Source organism: Neomonachus schauinslandi, chromosome 5, assembly GCF_002201575.2.
Source record: "Neomonachus schauinslandi chromosome 5, ASM220157v2, whole genome shotgun sequence".
Taxonomy (NCBI): Eukaryota; Metazoa; Chordata; class Mammalia; order Carnivora; family Phocidae; genus Neomonachus; species Neomonachus schauinslandi.
The window spans coordinates 24,682,631-24,706,549 of record NC_058407.1 but is presented as its reverse complement, the minus strand read 5'-3'; the positions used below and the strand labels follow the sequence as shown (position 1 = coordinate 24,706,549).

At 36.3% G+C, this 23,919-nt stretch overlaps 1 protein-coding gene and 1 pseudogene across 1 annotated transcript in view; both read right to left on the bottom strand.

Moving 5' to 3' along the window:
- Nucleotides 1-23,919, bottom strand: part of CDK17 (cyclin dependent kinase 17) — a 108,608-nt gene that overhangs the window by 65,160 nt on the left and 19,529 nt on the right. The window lies entirely within an intron of this gene.
- Nucleotides 12,759-12,972, bottom strand: LOC110578026 (annotated as a pseudogene).

The window sequence follows — 23,919 nt, the reverse complement described above, 5'->3', positions numbered from 1 at the left end:
AAAACTCCCAACCAATGAAAGTTCGAGACCAGATGGCTTCACAGGCAAATTCTACTAAACATTTAAAGAAGAGTATGCCTAGTCTTCTCACACTATTCCAAACAATAGAAAAGGAAGGAAAACTTCCAAATTCATTCTATGAGGCCAGCATTGCCATGATACCAAAACCAGATAAAGACACCACCACAAAAGAGAACTACAGGCCAAAATCCCGGATGAACACAGATGCAAAAATCCTCAACAAAATACTTGCAAACCAGATCCAACAATACATTACAAAAATCATTCCCCACGATCAAGTGGGATTTATTCCTGGGGTGTAAAGGTGGTTCAATCTTCACAAATCAATCAACATGACACATCACATCAATATGAGAAAGAAGGGGCGCCTGGCTGGTTCAGTAAGAGGAGTGTGCAACTCTTGATAAGTTTGAGCCCCACGTTGGGTGTATACATTAATTAAAAAAAAAAATCTTAGGGGCTCCTGGGTGTCTCCGTTGGTTAAGCGTCTGCCTTCGGCTCAGGTCATGATCCTGGGATCTAGCCCGGCATCAGGCTCCCTGCTCATTCTGCTTCTACCTCCCCCTGTTCTTGTGCATGTACTCTCTCTCTCTTTCCCTCTCAAATAAATATTTAAAAAATAAATAAAATCTTAAAAAAGATAAGAGAAAGGATAAGAACCGTATATCATTTCAATAGACGCAGAAAAAGCATCTGACGAAGTACAACACCCATTCATGATAAAAACTCTCAACAAAGTAGTTTTAGAGGGAACATAACTCAACATTATAAAGACCCCATATGAAAAACCCACAGCTAAGATCATCCTGAATGGAAAAAAAAAAAAATGAGAGCTTTTTCCTCTACAGTCAGGAATAAGACAGGGATGTCCACTCTCATCACCTGGATTCAACATAATACTGGAATTCCTAGCCACAGCAATCGACAACAAAAAGAAATAAAAGGCATCCAAATAGGTAAGGAAGAAGTAAAACTTTCACTGTTTGCAGATGACATGATACCATACACAGAAAACCCTAAAGACTTCACCAAAAAACTGCTAGAACTGATAAATTCAGTAAAGCTGCAGGATACAAAACTAATGTACAGAAATCTGTTGCATTTCTATACATTAATAATGAAGCAACAGAAAGCGAAATTAAGAAAACAATCCCATTTAGGGGCACGTGGGTGGCTCAGTCAGTTAAGCATCCAACTCTTGATTTCAGCTCAGGTCATGATCTCAGGGTCATTAGATCAAGCCCCGCATTGTACTCTGAAAACTATAAAACACATGAAAGAAACTGATAACACGGAGTGCCTGGGGGTGCTCAGGGGGTCCACTGGTTAAGCATCTGCCTTCAGTTCAGGTCATGATCCCAGGGTCCTAGGATCAAGCCCAGTGTCGGGCTCCCTGCTCAGTGGGGGGTCTGCTTATCCCTCTCCCTCTGCCCTCCCCCCAGCTCATGCTCTCTCTCTCAAATAAATTATTTGGAAAAAAGAAAAAGAAAAAAAGAAATGGAAAGACATTCCATGCTCAGGGATTGGAAGAACAAATATTGTTAAAATACATATGCTACCCAAAGCAATGTACATATTTAATGCAATCTCTATCAAAATACCAACAGCATTTTTCACAGAACTAGAACAAATAATCCTAAAATTTGTATGGAACAACAAAGACCCTGAATAGCCAAAGCAATCTTAAAGAAGAAAAGCAAAACCAGAGGCATCACAATTCCAGACTTCAAGTTATATTACAAAGCTGTAGTAATCAAAAGAGTATGGTACTGGCACAAAAATAGACACACAGTTCAACAGAACAGAATAGGAAGCCCAGAAATAAACCCACAATTATATGGTCAATTAATCTTCAACAAAGCAGGAAGGAATATGCAATGAGAAAAAAGTCTTTTCAAATGGTGTTGGGAAAACTGGACAGCTACATGAAAAAGAATGAAATTGGACTGCTTTCTTGCACCATACACACAAAAAAACTCAAAATGGATTAAGGACAGAGCACAGGCAGTAATTTTTCTGACATTGGTCATGGCAATGTCCCTTTAGATACGTCTCCTGAGGCAAGGGAAATAAAAGAGAAACTACTGGGACTACATAAAAAAAAGAAAAAAATCTCTGCAAAGCAAAAGTAAAAAAGACTAAAAGACAACCTACTGAATGGAAGAAGGTATTTGCAAATGACATGTCTGATAAAGGGTTAGTATCCAAAATATATAAAGAACTGATACAGCTCAACACTCCAAAAACCAATAATCCAATTAAAAATGGGCAGAAGACATGAACAGACATTTCTGCAAAGAGGATACACAAATGGCCAACAGACACACTTAAGACACATGTAAGACACATGAAAAGATGCTCAACATCACACATCATCAGGGAAATGAATAATCGAAACCACAATGGAAATCATGTCAAACATGTCAGAATGGCTAAAATCAAAACCAAGAAACAACAAGTGTTAGCGAGGATATGGAGAAAAAGGAACCCTTGTGCAATGTTGGTGGGAATACAAACTGGTACAGACACTGAGGAAGACAGTGTAGAGGTTCCTCAAAAAATTAAAAATACAACTGCCCTACTTAGTTGGTTAAGTGTCCAACTCTCAATCACGGCTCAGGTCTTGATCTCAGGGTTATAAGCTTGAAACCCGCATTGGGCTCCACACTGGGCATGGAGCCTACTTAAAAAACAAACAAACAAAACTGCCCTATGATTCAGTAATCATGCTACTGGGTATTTACCCAAAGAATACAAAAACACTAATTCAAAAGGATATATGCACCCCATGTTTATTGCAGCATTATTTACAACAGATGAACTATGGAAGCAGCCCAAGTGTCCACTGACAGATGAATGGATAATGGATGGATATATATATATATAATATGTGTGTGCATGCGTGTGTGTGTAATGGAATATAATGGAATATTTTTCAGCCATAAAAAAGAATGAAATTTTGCCATTTGCAACAACATGGATGGAGCGAGAAAATGTAATGCTAAGGCAAATAACCTAGTCAGGGAAAAACAAATACCACATGATTTCACTCATATGTGGAATTTAAGAAACAAAGGGGAGGGGCGCCTGGTTGGCTCAGTCGTTAGGCGTCTGCCTTCAGCTCGGGTCATGATCCCAGGGTCCTGGGATCGAGTCCCACATCGGGCTCCCTGCTCGGCGGAAGCCTGCTTCTCCCTCTCCCACTCCCGCTGCTTGTGTTCCCTCTCTTGCTGTCTCTGTCTCTGTCAAATAAATAAATAAAATCTTTTAAAAAAAGAAAAGAGGGGCGCCTGGGTGGCTCAGTCGTTAAGCGTCTGCCTTCGGCTCAGGTCATGATCCCAGGGTCCTGGGATCAAGCCCCGCATCAGGCTCCCTGCTCGGCGGGAAGCCTGCTCTCCCTCTCCCACTCTCGCTGCTTGTGTTCCTGTTCTCACTATCTCTGTCTCTGTCAAATAAATAAATAAAAAATCTTTAAAAAAATAAAAAAGAAAAAAAGAAAAGAAAAGAAAAGAAACAAAGGGGAAAAGTAAAAGACAGACAGAGACAGACACACACACACACACACACAAACCAAAAAAACAGACTCTTAACAAACAGATGATTACCAGAAGGGAGGTAGGTAGGGAAACTGGAGAAGGGGATTGGGAGTGCACCTGTTTTGATGAGCACTAAATAATGTACAGAACTGTTGGATCACTATAATGTATACCTGAAACAAATACAGCACTCTATGTTAACGACACTATAACAGAAAGATTTAACATAAAAACTCAAAAAAGCAAATAAAGAAAAGGCCAAATGACCAAATACCCATCAAAATTCTGAAAGATGAAGCAAAACAATCCATACCCCTCAACAAGTATAAAGAAATTTCGGGGAAATATTTACTTTTTTCCCTAAAATCTCAGTATTGTAGACCAAGACATTCAAATTGTCCAGTTAGCTGATCAACAGATCCTCTACTACAAGTTAAGTAGGAATAGAAAGATGTCCCAAATCTCTCATTTTGGAAAAGAGTAACTATAGATTTAAATTGTTTACTTTAAACTGAGCGGGGAGGTAGCCTACACTAAAGATTATAACAATAGGAAAGACATGGATGCCAATAATGGAGGTAAGGGTCTGAAACTGGGATATTTGTAGGTCAGGGTGACCCCACTAAATACTGAAGAGAAAGTGTACTGCAATCAAAATAACTAGAAGACTTGGAAACCCTCTGGGTGGTCCTGTATCAAGCATTAATAATGCACTAATAACTAAAAGTACTGTGAAGCACAGGGTTCACTCCATGAGCACAATGAAGGTAGAAGGGAAAGGGAAGCTTAAAGTCTTAATTAAAAGTGAGACATGACAGGTAGAGGCCTGATAACCTGAGAAGTATCATGATGAATGGATCTGGATTCTTCCCTAGAACAGAGCTATATAAGAGGTGGTGAAAATGTAGTTGAGATAAAGCACATTCAATCTCACAAACAACTGAACTAGAACAACTGAACCAGAAAACCCAAATCAAGCCTTAGGCATGTGACTTTTACAAGAGTATTAAATAACCTTTTGATGCCATATTAACATCTGGTTTAAATATCTCCGTATCTGAGGACCTTCAGATGCCAAAAATAATCAAAATAAGATCCTTTCCTTCATCAGATAATTTTTGTCATGACTTCTGCCCTTTACAACCATACCTACAAGCATGTTCATTAATTAAAATATTTATTGAACATCTAGTTTATACAAATCTTGTGTTAGGAACTAAGGACAAAGAAACAAACACTATCAATTGGCCTCAAGGTGAGAAATACAGAAAAGCAGGCAGTGACAATGAAGTGTAATAATGACATATTCTCAAGCAGCTCTGGGACCACAGATAAGGGAGGACATCTGACAGAGAATACAGAGAACAAAGAAAGGCCTACCACATTGCAGAGGTCCAATAACTACTAAATGAAGAATGTCCTAATGTGATCTCCAGGACTTTGGTTTGCAAAGGTCTAATATTTAGACCAGTCTATTAGTCAGGTATCAGTCAAAAGACAGAAATCACACCAGTAATTTTAACAGAGAATTTAGTATAAGTTGTTAACCACAAATTGGAGAACTGGAAAGGCAAAAAAGGGACTCATATAATCACAAAGAAAGTAATTACAGGAAGCAGCTATTCCCCAGAGCTGATGGAAAACAAAAGGAAGTGACTGGAATTATTGAAACTCAAAGGTTTAGAGAAACCCTAAAAAACTGGAGCCCAGATCTCTAAAAATAAAGCACTCCTTGAAGAACACGAAGAATCAAGAACTTGAGGAGGGTCCCTTCAAAACTGGGACACAAATCTCTGAAAGGGAACAAAAGGCTAGTTGATGTTATCTAGGAGGGATGTAATGAGAGTTCTATGAGTGTGGAAAAATGCAAAATGGAGCCATTTGCCATTACTATTCTTGCCAGGGTGAAGTCCTGTTGCTGTGAAGATACTGATAGGAAGAAGTAAACATAAAGGAGCAAATCCCTTGCCCCTCCTCTTGCTTTCCTATTTCCCACCCTCCTACTGGCAGAATTTAATACGGAACCAGGTGGTAAACAAGAAATATAGTTTGTAGGGTCTCAGCTCTGACACCACAAAAAAAAAGTTTAAGAAGGATGAGTCTGAAGCTGATAAAAAAATATCTTAAAAGCCAGCATCACCTATGCAATTTCTCCTCTCTATATACTTAAGGTAATATTCTGTAAATACTTAGAATTACAAAACTCTAGTTAAATTCAGCAATTTTATTTTTCTCATGCCTTCTGAGGAAATTATATAAATAATCAACACTAAAATAAGGGCATCTATTTTAACACCCCAAACTTTAAAAGAACAACAACCCGTGCTATACTCTATAAATTAGGCAATGCGCAGATCTTCAAAACTAAATCAGAACCTCAAGAGTCGGAAACAATCTTAAGGCTCAAATTTAGTGTCTACATGAAAACTTTAAAACTCTCATGTATTCAAAAATCATCACAAGATTAATGTGGATTAAGGAAAGGCCTGAACTGCTAAAATTTTAGATGAACGCTATTTTATTACTTCGAAAAGTAAGCAGCTTTTTCTTTTAGACCAAATCTTTTCCTAGTGATTAATTTTAATATTTTTATTGTCTGAAATGTTCTGAATCTTCCTCTGGAATAGCTGGCTTACGAATACATCATTTCAAACATACGTATTTCACCAAATTTAAGATGCCATCAATTATAGAACACAGCATTATTGCATAAATCACTAAGGGGAAAAATGCTGTAAGTTAAACTATGACTTCATGGGTTCTTTCATGGACTTTTAAAAATTCCTGAAAGAACTCTGCCACATTAATAATCTAATGTACTGGGGCGCCCGGGTGGCTCAGGTGGTTAAGCGTTTGCCTTCAGCTCAGGTCGTGATCCCGGGGTCCCGGGATGAGCCCCGGGTTGGGCTCCCTGCTCAGTGGGGAGTCTGCTTCTCCTTCTCCCTCCCCTCCTCCACTCGTGTCCTCTCTCTAATAAACAAATAAAATATTTTTAAGGGGTATTATCTCAGAATATATTTTAATAACTTTTTTATTGCCAATTGCTATTATACCAGTTCTTAGAGTACATATAAGTATTTTGGTTTCTTAAACTTTTATTTTTATTTCCTTTGTAGTTTTATCGTTTTATTTACTCAACAAATAGCACAAATATTAACCTTAGTTCATTTCTGTTATTTCCAACTGGTGGGCTAAATAATTTCATTCAACATTTGCAGGGCTAAGGCAGGAGATGGGAGAGGATGGAGAAGAATGGCTATAAGGTTTTTTGGGGTGGTCACGAAAATGTTCTAAAATTAAATTATGGTGATGACTGTACAAATGTAAATATATTAAAAATCCCTGAATTATACATTTTAGAGGGTAAGCTTTACACTGAAATATTTCAACAATGCTGTTAAAATTATATTTATGATAAATTCTACTTTCTTACATCAAAACAGTTAAAGAAAATATTTACAGAATACTCCTGAAATAATTGTAAATAAATATATTAGAAGATTCTCTAGTTCAGGTGTCAGCAAACTTTATCTGCAATTAGTCAACAGTAAATATTTTAGGCTTTATAGGCCGCATACACAGTGCCTGCCACTTTTTTTAAAACAACCTTTAAAAATGTAAAGCCATTCTTAACTCTAGAGTTATATAGCTTGTTGACCCCTAATCACATGCTACTTAAAAAAAAAAAATTTTTTTTTCCAGAAAGCAAGCAGTCAAATGTAACCCATAATGATGACGATATTAACGAGGAGAAACTAAACACAACAGCAGTTTGAGTCTTTGAGAAATTCATTTCACTTCTCATGTACTGCTGCTGTAGGGGACACAGGGGAGGTAAAGACTAACAAAAATTATTTCCACTCTATAAATCAAATGTTTTAAATGTATCTTCTCAGCATCCAAGGTACATTAATGGAAGAAGCCAGACTTTAGACATGTATCATTAATAACTCATGTGCTATTCACCTCCAAAAGACTTGAGGGGACAAAGACTCACAGATGTATACCCTATACATCTAAGCAAAATCCACATTATTTCCAGTTTTGCAAGGAAATAAATACATTATCAATTAGTATTACTAATTAGAACTCCCAGGACAGACTTTTTCAACTGGGGTTCCACAGAATCCTAGGGTTCCATGAAGCACTACTTATTCAAGAGATCGTGACTTAAAAAATAATTAACAATTGTTTTTTGAACTTTGCACACTTTTGAAAGAGAGGTCACAGTGCTGCAAGGTGATCAAGCAGCTCCATTAGCAGCTTTGTGTCAGCTCCTTAACGTAGTACATTCTTTAAAAATGCCACATAAAATGGAGTCATGTAAGAGTAAATATTATCCTTACATGCGTGACTTCTCTACTCAGCATGGCAAATCTGAGATTAATCCATGTGGCTGTGTGCATCCACAGTTTCTTGCTGTTGCTGAAAAGTATTTCACTGTATGGATATACCACATTTTCTTCATTAGCTTGTTAATGAACACTTTTTTCCAGTTTCTGAATATTGTGATTGAAGTTCCTATGAATATTCTTATACATATCTTTTTTGCTGGGTCATTATAGTAGATGTCTGTTTAACTTTCTAAGGAATGGCCAGTATTCCAAAGTGGCTGTACAAGTTTTATATTCCTACCAGCAATGTATATGTTCTATTTACTCCACATCATCATAAACACTGGTATTATCTTTTTTAATTCTAGCCATCCTGATGCATCTGTCATTTTAATGTGTTCTCCTAGTGACTAATGATGTTGACCACCTCTTTCATGTGCTTAAGATCCATTCATATAACTTCTTCAAATCTTTTGTCCACTTTTAATAGAGTTGTCTTAAGACTTCTTTAAGTCCTTTGTCCAACATGTATTACAAATATATTTTTCTGTTCTGTGGTTTGCCTTTTGATCTCTTTTGTTCATTTTATGGTTAGTTCTCTTTGCATCCTAAAATTTTTGGTACGAGTACACCACAAACATTTTTTCTATATTTTTCATCTTCAAGTTTTATATTTTTAGCCTTACAATTTAAGACCATTAGCCATTTTCAATTATTTTTTGTATTTGGTGTGAGGTAAAGGTCACTATTCATTTCTTTACAGATTCTTTGTCTATTTGTTCTATCAGAGATGTCTATCAGAGAGGTCTACTAAATCCACAACAATTGTGGACTTACCTGTTTTTCCTTTTAGCTCAATTTTGCTTTACATATTTTGAAGCTATGTAATTAGGTGTATACAAATTAGAAATGTTCTATCTTCCTAATGAATTGACCCTTTTAACATTATCCCTTTTTATCTCCAATAATGTTTCTTGGCTAAAGCCACTGTATCTCCTACTAGTATCGTCACACAAGCCATTTCTTAGTTAGCATCTGCATGGTACATTGCTTCCCATATTTTTACTCTGAACTTCTGTTTATGCTTTGTAAGCAGCATATAGTTGGGTTTTGCTTTTTTGATTCAGCCTGGTAATCTGTCTTATAATGGAAACATTTAGTCCATTTGCATTTAATTACTGATGTAGTTGAGTTTAAGTCCATCATCTATTTATTTTCCATTTGTCCCCTTGTTCTCTGTCCTTTGTTCTTCCTTTCCTTCCTTTTCTATTAATCAACTATTTTATTATCCTATTTTATGTACTCTATAGGCTTATCTTTCAGCATCATTTTTTAGTGGTTACTGTAAAAGATACAAAAACACATCTTTAGTTTCTATCTTAAATTAGTACTTTTACCATGTCCCAAATGAGAGATTCTTATAATTTAACTCTATTTACTTCCTCTTTTTGCTATTGCTGTCATATAATTTCTTCTACATGTTATACCGTTTTCCAATATAACATTTCCAATGGAATACTAGACATTGTTAAAACTATTGGTTTAAGCAATTAACAGCCCTGCCCACCGTAGTTAGCTATTCCAGTACTCTTCATTCCGTCATGTTTCTACCTCAGAATTTTTTTCTTTAGCCTGGTGTACTTCCTTAATATTTCCTGAAGTGTGGGTATGCTGCTGATGACTTCTCTTAGCTTTTGTTTATCCAAGAATATATTTATTTCATTTTTGGTTTTGAAGGATATTTTCACTGGTTATCAATTTTTTCTTTCAGCACTTTAAAGGTGTCATTCCACTGTCTTTTGACTTACAGTCGGTTAAAAAGTCACCTTTGAAAATTCTTATTATTTCTCTGTAACTAACATGTCTTTTCCCCCCTTCTGTTTTTAAGATTATTCTATTTGTACGTAGGTTTTAGCACTGTGATCTGGAACTATGTGCTGAGGGAAACACAGCAATAGCAGGCAGACACAGTACTAGACTCCTACTTAATAAACAGAATCATTAATTATTTCTTTTGGCTTAGTGGTGCTATGAAAAAGTTTCTATCAGTGAGATCATATGATACATGTCTTTCTCTGATTGACTTATTTCGCTCAGCCGAGGAATTCGTAATCTCAGGAAACAAACTGAGGGTTGCTGGAGTGGTGGGGGGTGGGAGGGATGGGGTGGCTGGGTGATAGACATTGGGGAGGGTATGTGCTATGGTGAGCTCTGTGAATTGTGCAAGACTGTTGAATCAACAGATCTGTACCTCTGAAACAAATAATACAATATATGTTAAAAAAAAAAAAAAAGAAGAACATAGCAGGAGGGGAAGAATGAAGGGGGGGAAATCGGAGGGGGAGATGAACCATGAGAGAGGATGGACTCTGAAAAACAAACAGGGTTCTAGAGGGGAGGGGGGTGGGAGGATGGGTTAGCCTGGTGGTGGGTATTGAGGAGGGCACATTCTGCATGGAGCACTGGGTGTTATGCACAAACAATGAATCATGGAACACTACATCAAAAACTAATGATGTACGGTGATTAACATAACATAATAAAAAAAAGTTTCTAAAACACTAAGGGTAAGTGTTTGTTATTTATCCTGTTTTGGGTTCACTGAGCTTCTTCCATCAGTGGTCTTAACAGTTTTGAAAAATAGCCATGATGTCTTCAAATATTGCTTCTGCCCCTTTCCCCTATCCATTTCATCAATGTCTTAATCCGCTTGGCTGCTATAACAAAATACTATAGACTAGTCAGCTTATAAACAACAGAAATTTATTCCTCACAGTCTGGAAGCTAGAAGTCTGAGATCAAGGTGCCAGGATGATCATACGAGGACCCTCTTCTGTGCTGTAGACTTCCTGCTGTGTTCTCACACGGTCAAAGGGGCTAGGGAGCTTTCTGAGGATCTCTCTTATATAAGCATTAATTCCACACATGAAGGCTCCACCCTCATGACCTCAGCACCTTCCTAAAACTTCACATCCTAATACCATTAAACTGGGCATTAGGATTTCAACATGAAATCTGGGGGAACAAACATTCAAACCATAACACTTAGGAACTCCAATTATACATATGTTAAATCATCTGGTTATGTTACTTGTTTTTTATTTTGTTCTGTTTCTTTCCATCTTGTTTCCTTAGTGCTTTAAACATATCTTTGCAATAACCCTCTTAGTGGGTACTAGAAAGAAACACAGCAAGTATTTTAGGAAATCATCTCAGTATGCTTAGTCTACATTACTTCCTAAATGGGAAAATGAAAATATTTTCCTCTATGTTTCACAAATAAACCAAAAACTGCCTTGAAAAAAAATTAAGATTAGCAAATTAGTCCTCCCTTTTAGGGAAAATGCTGCAAATTCAGTTTTACCTTCAGTCTCATCCATGAAAGCTATTAAATATGTTCAAGAACTTAGGAGGTCATCAAAAACAGGAGATAGAACAAGGTATACGAGGAAGGTGCTTAATTTGCAAAAAGTATCACTTGGTTATGATAAAATCTTTTTCAGACACCAAATCTTTGTCTTTTTGCCACAAATACTTTTTTTTTTTTTAGATTTTATTTATTTATTCATGAGAGACAGAGAGAGAGAGAGAGAGAGAGAGAGAGAGAAGCAGGCTCCCAAGGAGCAGGGCGCCCGATGTGGGACTTGATCCCAGGACGCTGGGATCATGACCTGAGCCGAAGGCAGACGCTTAACCATCTGAGCCACCCAGGCGCCCAATACTTTTTTTTTTTTTTTAAGATTTTATTTATTTATTTGACAGAGACACAGCGAGAGAGGGAACACAAGCAAGGGGAGTGGGAGAGGGAGAAGCAGGCTTCCCGCTGAGCAGAGAGCCCGATGCGGGGCTTCATCCCAGGACCCCGGGATCATGACCTGAGCTGAAGGCAGACGCTTAACGACTGAGCCACCCAGGCGCCCCTGCCTCAAAAACCTTTTGCCAGTTTAATAATCCTCTGAATGTCTATACATTGTATTAGTATTTATTATTTATCCATAAAAATTTTTAAAGCTTTAAAATTATCCTTAAATATATCTAAATGAAATTACTTTTCCACTATTTACTTAGCCCTATGGAGTTTATAAGCAGTCTCCACATCTTATTTGATTCTTAAAATGATTCTATGAGGTAAAGCGTAATTATTTACCATTCCTGTTATACAAATGAGAAAACAAAAGCTCAAAACTTAAGTGATTCACCAAAGAGTCATTAAGCTACTAAGTAAATCCTGATAAAATAGAAATTTAAAACCTATGTGCTCCTTCCATTAATCTGCTCAAAAATAAATTGGCCCATGTACAGATAACAAGTGAAACACAAACTGCCTTTCCTTTTAATTTTTGTAATATTCTTGAGTAAAATTAAGTCAAATCATGCATGATCATCTTTTTCAAAAGAAAACCCACACCTTAAAGCAATTTTAGCAGTATCAAATTATGTATAAGTCACCAAATTTCATTTACTGTTACACCAAAGTGTGCTTAACAAATTATTTCCTAATGATGATATTTTAATTGACAATTTTTTAAAGTATTTTTAGAACTAGGTTTATACAAAGTAGATTAATACTATAAATACTACCTTTGCAGGAGACTTGTAAACATGCCTCTTTCCTCCTTCAGTAGGCCTTTGAACATTTCTCCTTGGGGTGACTCATAAATACAAATTCCAGACTCAATACCACAAATAGTTAGGAAAAATTTTCAACTATACCTGGTTTTATTTCAACACTTCTAAGAGGTTTCTGACAAAGTGAAGGACAAAAAAACCTCTAGCAAACCCTCCAGCCTTTCTAGATTAGCTGGTGTGTGTGTGTAATTTTTTTATTTTTAAGGATTTTAATACAGTTCAAATCAGTGTGCCAGGTTCATTTCAGCTCCTTCGCTGCCAAACCTGGGGGGAAGGAACTACTTCAGTTTCCCTGCCTTCTCTTTATCTGTGATGACCAACATATAAAGGTATATGCTGTATCAAACTTTAAACTTCACATTACCCACATTTTTCTTGATCTTGACAGATTTGGCATCCTTTAGCCTGCCTGTGAGCAGAAAGTCCTTGATTTCTTCCATTTTGTGAGGCATGGCTACGAGGGGTGCAGGGGAGTGTGCAGTTGGCACCACCCAAAAGACCTATCCAGTATATTTTTAAATAAAGTTATTTACAAGTATCAATAAACTCTTTTTGAGAATAGTACTGTCAAGTGTTAGATATTCCATCAGAGAAACAGCCACACTCATTTACTGTATGAACACAGATGTTACCTTCCTACATAGCAAGTCATTTCTGTGTTACTTTTATGGGCAGTATAACCCAGTCCTTCAAATATGGGAAAGAAAAATAAATATCCATATGAAAAGTCCCTTAGTTCTAATAATAATAAACCACAGCCACTAATATATTAAAGTAACATTATATATTATATAATATCTGTTCTTATTCTACTGTATTGCAACACATACAACAAACAAGACATGAAGAAAATAAAAATCATCTCTGAAAAATAAGTAGAATTATAAGCTGCTATTTAAATTCAACTATCCAGGGGTGCCTAGGTGGCTCAGCCAGTTAAGCATCTGCCTTCGGCTCAGGGCATGATCTCAGGGTCCTGAGATTGAGCCCCACGTAGGGGGCTCCCTGCTCAGAGAGGAGCCTGCTTCTCCCTCTCCCTCTGCCTCTCCCCCCTGCTTCTGCTCTCTCTGGCTCACTCACTCTCTCTCTCAAATAAATAAATAAAATCTTTAAAAAAAAATTTAAATTCAACTATCCGAAAAAAGTCAGTTAATGGTAACTCATGCTTGTTTAAAGTGACTGGCTATAGTTAAGATCCATAATTTGATCCTTACATAAGTCAATTAACTTTGTGCTACCAGGAATATCACTTATAACCCTGGACAATCAGAAAGAGTCAATATTTATCAGTGGTCTTATGAAGATTTAGCCAAGATGATAGGTGGTTCAATGCCATCAATCATCAGGAAGGTGGGTCCTGTTGTTTTTTTGAGTAGAAAAATACTTAAGTCAACAAAATTATAATACTTATAAAACACCTCAATAAATTTTATTACCTCCATATTTCCTTTTTTCCTCTCATTTCATGACATTTTTTAATGATTTCTGCTCTTCCTCCTTCTTTTGTTCCAACTCAATACATCTTCCAAGAGTCAAGCACAGAGAGCTCTATCGTGGTGGGTAGGTAGTTCCTTTCGTATCAGGCAGACTTACAAAGTAAAACAGTAGTTCTCAATTCTGTAGTTAATTCTTGAATTTGAATTTCTTACTAACAAAGTAAGAAATATGTAACTGTACTTAATGTACTAGAGTAGATTTATGTCATTCCCCAAAATGAATGGGATAGAAAGTGGCTTTGTAGTTTATGAGATAGAAATTGCTCACAATTGGGGCACCTGGGCAGCTCAGTCGGTTACATGTCTGACTCTTGGTTTCGGCTCAGGTCATGATTTCAGGATCCTGGGATCAGCTCCCTGTTGGGCTCCTCATTCAGCACGGAGTCTGCTTGTCCTCCCTCTGCTCCTCCCCCTTCTCTCTCTCTCAGATAAATAAATCTTTAAAAAAAAGTTGCTCACAATTTTCAGTCCCTCTTATCTACCAGCAACTTACAGTTTTTGATATATGAAATTATCTATTCTGTCATGTGCAAAATAGCAGAAACAAAGTTGAAATCTCTAGAAAATGAAGCTCAATAAAATCTGGTTGGAATATGTGGAGAATAATGGGAGGCCTACATTTACCAAGAGCAATGACCTGAAAATGTGTATATCAGAAAACAATGATCTGCTGTCTAACACAGACAAAAGAGTTGTCACACTCTTGGTATGCTATTTACAAACATAGTCCCAGGTCTATTTCATCTACACTGCATCTATAGGAATGGTCTAGAAGATTTCAATAGGAAAAAAAGTAGGAAAGGGGAGGGATTATTTCTCTGTTCAACAAAGAACAGGTTAAGACTATTGTTTCTTTTATTATTCTGAATCCATCTGTATAAAGGGTAAAGAAAGTCAAAAGGTCACAATCTTTAGATGTGGCTATATGTTCCCATGCAATTTTGTGGTTAGAAGTTAGGGAGTGACTAGAATTGTTCCTGTTTCAAAGGTAGGAAATGAGAGGTTATCCTGAGGTCAGCATCTTCTAATGTGGCTCTTGATCTAAATTGTGTTAACTTGCTCTGCTTTAGGATGAAAGCAATTATGACCAGATCAATGTGCTCTGCATCTGGTTAGTCAGCTGCTCCAGAGTAGGCAGCCAGCAAGAAAGCTTTGGGGCCCTCTCTGGGCACTGTGCCTCCTAAGATTTGAGTATAGGCCAATCCTGTTGCCCAGTAATTCTTTTTTTTTTTTTTTTTTCACGTTAACATTCTTAGTTTATTGATCCTCTCATGAAAAATCTGCACAACCAGATAAGCCCAGTAATTCTTAAAAGATATTTTCAGATCCCCAAGATAAGAAATAAAATAAATAGGAAATACCCTCCTTTTAATTTTCCAAGTAAGCTGTAACTGAAGTGTTCCACATTTCCATCTAATATTCACTAGAAAATGAAATATTCTAACGACTCTATATGAAACCTATATACTGGCTCTAATGTCTGCCTTAGAAAAATCAACTGATTCCTTGGAAGAGGAAATTTAAAAGGAAGCCATTGTTTTTGTTTTTGTTTTTTTTAAAGAGGGGCAAACAATGCTAGAAAGGAGAAGAGGGTCCCAAAACCTAACTACAAAATCTTCTTAAAAAATGGCTTGAATACAAAATTTTGTAACTGTTGCTATAACTACAAGTGATCTTAAACACAAAATCCTTCTTTTATTGCAAATGCCATGTTAAAGTTTGAAAAAGTGCTTCAGTCCTACAATTAACTTTCTTCCAAGTTAGAGTTCAAGAAAAATGTCTGCGATAGAAGGTACGTTCACTGAAAATAAGAACTGGTGAATCAACCAGTCTGCTAATCAAGTTGGTAATACAGGGAATCACAAAAGGGAAAAAAGTACACCTATGTACTCTAAGCATTTTAGCTTGAAACATTCAAATGTGCTTACCAATCTTTTGCTATGAGACCAAGGCCATTACGCAGATTCCTTATATAAGTCATGTCGTGCCAACATGGACTCTACAGTTTCTAGGCAATTTCTTTAAACATGCAGGGAAAAGTTAAAAACACCAGTAAAGCAATGAATGCCAAACTCTTCGAGATTTGTATGACCTTTACAGACCTTTAGATGTTTTCCTTACATCCTTTATCAAGTCTTTCCAAAGTTTTCATAGAAATGACTCTCCTTTAATATTTCTCCATTAATATTTCATTGGCTTAGATAATATTTGATTAAATTATGTAATTACAATAACAAAGCTGGAATACAACAACTATTAAGAAAATGTAAGTTCCAACTAAAGAAAAGCCTACTAGCTATGAGTTAGTATTAAACAAGCCATAGCCATCAGTCAGTAGTCTTACAGAGGGAATGAAGGCCAAATTAGTCAGATCTTCTACTATACACCCTCACTTGCTTTCTTAAATGTTATACAAAGTTCTCTGCAAGCATGCAACCATCTATGACATCCTAAAAATATGTTAACAAATTTCTTAACTGCAATATAGGATGATTTGAACTTTCCTTTTTAAATGGAGTGATAAACTATGATAAAATTTCCATGCAATTTTAAGTAACATTCTTAACCTAGAAAAGAAACAAACAGATAAAAGGGAAGAACTAAACTCAGTATTAGAGTTAAATGAAAATTTTGTCACATAATCTTCTTTTATTATTTTATCACTGGACCTCTTGTACCTTTTTATATCACAAAGATCACTTTGTATCTCTTAATTCCCTTCACCTATTTTGCCTACCCACACAACTACCCTCCCCCTGGCAACCACTAATTTGTTCTCTGTATTTATAAAATTTCTGGTTTTCATGTGTTTGTTCATTTGTTTTGTTTTTTAGATTTCACATATAAGTGAAATCATATGATATGTGCCTTTCTCTGTCTTATTTCACTTAGCATAATATCTTCTAGATCCATCCATGTTGTCATGAATGGCAAGATTTCATTCTTTTTTAAGGCTGAGTAATATTCCATTGTATATATTTACCACATCTTCCCTAACTGTTCACTTATCAATGGGCACTTAGGTTGCTGCAAGATCTTGGATGTTGTAAATAATGCTGCCATAAACAAAGGAGTGCATATATCTTTTTGAATTAATGCCCAATCATCTTATTAGCCCATCTCTGTGAATGTGGTATCTTTTTTAAAAAATAAAGCTAAATTCCATATGAAAAACTTTCCCAGGGTGCCTGGGTGGCTCAGTTGGTTAAGCTGCCGGCTCTTGATTTCGGCTCAGGTCATGATTTTAGGGTCCTGGGATTGAGCCCCACATCAGGCTCCACACTCAGTGAGAGTCTGCTTGAGGATTCTCTTTCTCCTTCTCCCTCTGCCCCTCCCTCTTGCTCTCTAAATCTTAAAAAAAAAAAAAAAAGAAAACTTTTCCTATTTCACTCTTACAACAAATATTGTTTGAAATATATGGGTCTCTAAGATTTGCTGATTATTTTATATAGAAATTAAAAATAAATATTTACTACAGGATTTGATCTAATGCTTAAAAATCAGTTTGTTTTTTTCATGCCTTAGGACAAGGTCTATAGTGAGTTCCTAGGCACTTGAATACATGTTCATTTATATGACTGCTTTCATAACAGCAGGCTAAAATTTTGATTAAAATCCAAGTCATTAGGTGTGCAAACAATCAATAGGAAAGAAAACCTAATGGTACTCACCAAGGCACTCCACAACTCATGAATAGTAAGAGACAGTAAAATGGGTATGAATTAATTATTACTGAACTCCAGAATGTATTTTACTCTAATTAACTTTACTCAAATATTGGGGGGTAGCGAGAGAGAAATCATCATGAAATTACAGTGAGTGAGAATGTTCAAGGTAATTTAAAAAGTGCCTAGAGCATTAAAATTCTTCTCAGAGTTCAAAATGGACCCTCTTTGTGGTTCCAACTGCTTCCAAATATATGGATTCTTTTACCAAGAGAAAACAAAAAGGTCTTTTTTGACTCTCAGATTTTATTTTTACCTGGAAATTAAAAAGTGGCAGCATAAGTCTCTTGTTTTAAGCCTATCACTCCAGTTAAGGTTTTCCCTGGAGCCCTAATGCATATTTACCTTCTGTACACACATTTCGTTAGCATTAGTATCTATCTCTCTGACATCCGCAGTGACACAAAAGGGCAGAGAAAGTTTTCTATTCTTTTTTCTATTCTTTCTGTATACAAAAAAGATTAAATTTAATGATTTTTCACTGATGGTTCAAAAGACTTAGCTCTCAATAATCAACACCCTAGAATGCAATAATATTTATAGCTTATTATAAAACCCAACACTGGTTTTGACACAAAATTTATTAAGGACAACTTGAGACAGGTTTATTTGAGCAATCTCTTAATATTAAAATATGAGCAACCTTTTGTTTATAAAGTTAACCAGGCAATTCAGAAGTTTATGTCCCTATATACTAGGAACCATGTCCTTCAAAAATGATTACAAATGTACATAAAATGACTAGTACCTAGTGATATCAACAATTTTTTTTCTCAAATGAGGTTTGAGAAACCTACCCATTAATTTCTCTAGCAACATCATGTAAGGTGTCTATCATGAATTTAAGGGGCGGGAAAGTACTTTAAAAAAATCATTAATGTGAATTTAGGTAAAATGCATTTTAACTGCTAAGAGATCTGTTCTCTTATCAATTTTCTCCTCTTATACAAGTCAAAGCACTAAAATGTGCTATAACAATAACAAGGGAATAAAAAAAGATAAAATTAACCTTCCACATTATATAATTTTTCAGCCATCATTTTAAAATATAAGATCTCTATAAGACTACTAGAAGTTAGTATAATCAAGGAAATAATATCTTTTCCCCTTTTTATGTAATAAAGTAGTAAATAGAACTATGTGCCAATATGTTCTAGTACTCTACTTACATTAACTCTTTTAACCATCATAGTAACACTATAAAATTATTTAAATTATACTCATTTTACTTATCTAAAGAAATTTAGTCACTGGTGAGTTAAAAATTCACTGTTACAGCTAGTAAGCAGAAGAGCCAGTAGGAACCCAAACAGTCTAAGGCCCTACCCAAGTCCATGTTTTTACTGCTACATAACATCACCCATCCAGCACACAGACTGACTCAATAAATAAATGCCTGGCTGCTTAATAATTTTTCTTCTAGGAGTTATAAAAATCAGTGATTGAGAAATAAGGTACAAATTAATCCTTTTTCCTTTCTTTTTCCTACAGAATTAGGTATTCTTCACACTATGCTCTCATAATCTTTACACATATCTTTTATATAGTATCTTCCTACCTAATTAAGTTTAAACACATGATTATAAACACTTTCAGAGAAGGAAGGACATCTTGCTGTTTGTGTTTTGAAACCCCACTCATTTCCTTGTGAAGGGCCTAGCTTTAAGAAGGACCAAGTACTGGACGGAACAGAATGGAAGGCAGTGAAGGGAAAGAAAAAAAAAAGTCACTCTCTAGAATAACTTATAAACAAGGGAGACCCACATCTTACTGAGTTTAAAATATTTTGCATATTTAATCAAATAATCCAAAATGTATGCAACAAAACTGGAACATTTTCCAACAAAATTGGAAAAACTGTTTTTCACTAACCTCTAGGAACATTAAGGTTTTATTAGCAACTGAATATAACTCTTATCATTTTTGATCCCCATGAAAGCCTTATGAGTTGATACTGCTCTGCCCATTTTACAAATGAGGAAATAGACTCAAAAATTTTAACAAATTTACCTGAGATCACATAGCTTGCAAGTCTGGCATTTCCAACTGATAGTGTGCAACTGACATTAAAAAGGGGGGAAGGGTACAAAAGAACCAAAGCCTATAGCTCTGAAGCTATTCAAAGCAAAAGATACCCGGAGTGGATTCCAAATTGGAATTTGTTGAGTTACTGGAGCTTAACAAAAATTGCCCCTAAGAATATCCAACTGAGAGAGGAAGGTCAAGTGCAGGATTAGGATCCAATTTCATTTGGATCTAAAGCAGAGGTTCTCAAAGTGTAGTCTGTGAAATCTTTACAAGAGGATTGGGTCCTGAGATCAAAATTATTTTTACAATGATTCTAAGAAGTTATTCGCCTTTTTCACTTTTCTCTCAAGTGTACAGTGGAGTTTTCCAAAAACTGCACTGCATGGAGCATTGCAACAGACTGAAAGGCAAAAGTAGATGTGAGAATCCAGCTGTTTTCTATTAAGCTAGACATGAAAGAGATTTAAAAACAATGCTAATATTCTTGCCATGTTTTTAAAGTTATTTCTTATTTAAAATATGTGCCGTGATATATTAATTTGTAATATTTCTTAATTTCAAGTAAATTAACATTAAAGAACATAAAGTCCAGAAACCAAAAAGGTTGAAAAGCTGCTGCTCTAGATTGAGGATGGAAGATGGTGGCACAGTATGAAAACCCTAGGCTCACCTTGTCCCATGAATACAACTATGTAACTATCAAGTCACCCTAAATACCCCAGAAATTGACCCCGAAGACTGGCAGAACAAACTCCACAACTAAAAGTAGAGAAGAGGCCACACTGAAGAAGGTAGGAAGTGTAGAGACACAGTTTGGGAGAGAAACAGATCTTGGCCACTGAGGTGGGAAGGAAGACACAGCTGCAGAGAAGGGTGAAAAACAGCCCAGTACCCAGGGGAGCACACAGGGAAAATCAATCCCCACAGCAATTGGCTTGGAAAGCAAGAAGGGCCAAATATCCTGAGTTCTTGCAACTAACAGGGTTAAAGCCTGGAACTTTAATGGTCAGCAGGCTTGGCTGGGATAGAGCTCCAAGGGCACTGTGCTGCTCTTGGAGAGAATGTAGGCAAACAACCCATGGACATACAGCATGGGAACAGCGATCTGAAGAGCTCCTGGGGCACACAGTGGGAGTTTATTTGCTCATCTTGGAGCATGTCCCAGAGAGGCAGCCTTCATGGAGAGGCTACATTTCCCTCCCCCACACTTCAGTATAAGCAAAGGCCCCCTGAGGAGATCAGTGCAGTGCCACCACTGGCTACCTAACTTGCTTACACCAAGCCCCGCCCTCCGGTGCTCCAGTGGAACCGCCCTTTCCAGTCTCACTTGCCTCAGTCTCAGCAAGGTGGGCCCCCTCCCCAATAAGACCAGCCCAAATTCCTACCCACACCCAGTCTCTCAACCTAGGAATTTTGTGGGGCCTCAGTTCTGGCGGCAGTGGCAACAGGTCTCATTTCACAAGCAGACCAGAGCACACCTAGTTAAAACTCACCACATTCTGGTCAGGGACAAACACTGCCCACAGCAGGCAAGGAAAGCTTCTGCACACAACTGACCTGAAGGATAAAACAGCCAGAACACAACAGCAGAGTGCACACAACACACACTGGAGGCACTACCTAGAGTGCCAGGCCCTGGGAAACAGGGGACACTACATGGCAGGGCATTAGAGAATCTCTTTTCATAAGGCCATTAACTTTAAAAACAGGAGACCTAAGCTGACTTTCCTAACAAAGAAACAGACACAAAGACTTAGACAAAATGAGAAGACAAAGAAAACTGTCCCAAATGAAAGAACAGGAAAAGGCAATGGCCAAAGATCTAAGCAAAACAGATATAAGTAACACACCTGATGCAGAATTTTAACAATGATCATAAGGATACTCACTGAACTTGAGAAAAAAGTGGAAGACATGAGTAAGACCGTTAACAGAGAGATAAAGAATAACAGCAGAAATAAAGGACTCAATAAACAAAATAAGAAACACTTGATGGAATGAACAGCAGGCTGGAAGAAGCAGAGGAATGAATTACTGACTGAGAAGACAGAGTAATGGAAAGTAATGAAGCTGTACAAAAGAGAGAAAAAAAGAATTTTGCAAAATGAGAATAGACTTAGGAAACATAGTAACTTCATCAAATGTAATAACATCCAAATTATAGGAGTCCAAGAAGAAGAGAGGAGTAAAAAAGGGGACAGAAAATTCATTTGGATAATAACTAAAAGCTTCCCTAATCTGGGGAAGGAAACATATATAGGAGGCACAGAGAACTTTGACCAAAATCAACAAAAGCAGATTCATACCAAGACACATTGTAGTTAAGTTGGCAAAATATAGTGACAAACAAAATTTTAAAAGCAGAAAGACAAAAGGAGGCAGTAACTTAAAAAGGAAAACCCACAAGGCTAGCAGGGGATTTTTCAGCAGAAACATTCCAAGACAGAAGGGCCTGGCATGATACATTCAAAGTGCCAAATGGGAAAAATCAAGTCAAGAAAGACTACCAGCAAGGCTATCATTCAAAATAGGAGAGATAAAGAGCTTTCCAGACCAAAACCAAACCAAACTAAACTAACCTAAGGGAGTTCATGACCACCAAACAAGCCCAGCAAGAAATATTAAAGGGGACTCTGAGTGGAAAGGAGAGACCAAAAGTGACAGAATAAAGATAGGAAACACAAAAGCAGTAAAAATGAATATTTCTGTAAAAAAAAAAATCAGTCAAGAAACTCACAAAATAAAAGATGTAAAATATAATAATATATACCTAAGATGTGGGGAGGAGAAGAATAAAAAATGAGTTCATACTTAAATGACCATGAACAATACACACTGCTATATGCAGAAGAAATTATATACAAACCTGATGGTAACCATATATCTAAAACCACTAATAAATATGCAAAGAATAAAGAGAAAGAAGTCCACATATATCACTAAAGTAAATCAGCAAACCATGGAAGAGAGAGAGACAAGAGGTTCACAAAAAATCTTAAGAAAAAAAACAAAACAATAAAATGACAAATACGTATCTATCAATAATTACTCTGAATTTAATTGGACTAAATACTATCAAAAAACATAGGGTGACAGAATGGATAAAAAACAAACAAAAAACAAAACAAGACTCATCTTAAAAATGAGACTCATTTTAGACCCAAAGATGCCAGCAGACTGAAAGTGAGGGGATGAAGAAACATTTATCATACAGATGGATGTCAAAATAAAGCTGGAGTAGCAATAGTTATATCTGACAAAACAGACTTTAAAACAAAGACTAACAAGAGACAAAGAACATTATATAATAATATATGTGCTGCCGAAGCGAGCACAAACATTATATAATAATAAAGCAGACAATCCAACAAGAAGATATAACAATTGTAAATATTTATGCACCCAACACAGGAGCACCCAAATACATAAAACAGTTTAACAAACATAGAGGAACTAATCAATACTGATACGATAATGTAGGGGACTTTTAACAGCCCACTTATATTAATGGACTAGATCATCTAAACAGAAAATCAACAAGGAAACAATGGCTTTCAATGACACACTGGACCAGATGGATTTAACAGATACATTCAGAACATTCCATCCTAAAACAGAATACACACTCTTTTCAAGTGCACATAAAACATTCTCCAGAACAGATCACATATTGGCCCACGAAAGAAGTCTCAACATATTCAGAACATCAAAGTCATACCATGCATCTTTCCTGACCACAAGGCTATGAAACTAGAAGTCAACCACAAGAAAAAAATCTGGAAAGAGCACAAATACATGGATTAAAAACATGCTACTAAGCAATGAATGGGTCAACCAGAAAATAAAAGAAGAAATTTAAAAAGTTAAAAAAAAAAAAAAAGCATGTAGGCAACCTTCTAACTTTTCTCACCAAAACATATCTGAACAACTGAATTTGTTACTCTGTCACTGATGACACAATTAACAGTTTATCACATTTTTAAAAAACTAGCTCTTTATTAAAGCTTTCATAAGACAAATCCTACTACATAGTGACCAACTTTCCTTGCAACAGTGGAAGACTTGGCAAAATGTTAAAAATGCCAGGACTCTTTAACTTTTTGGTAGTTTTTGTTTCTATGAAGTGCTAAATTAGATTAAGATGAAATGA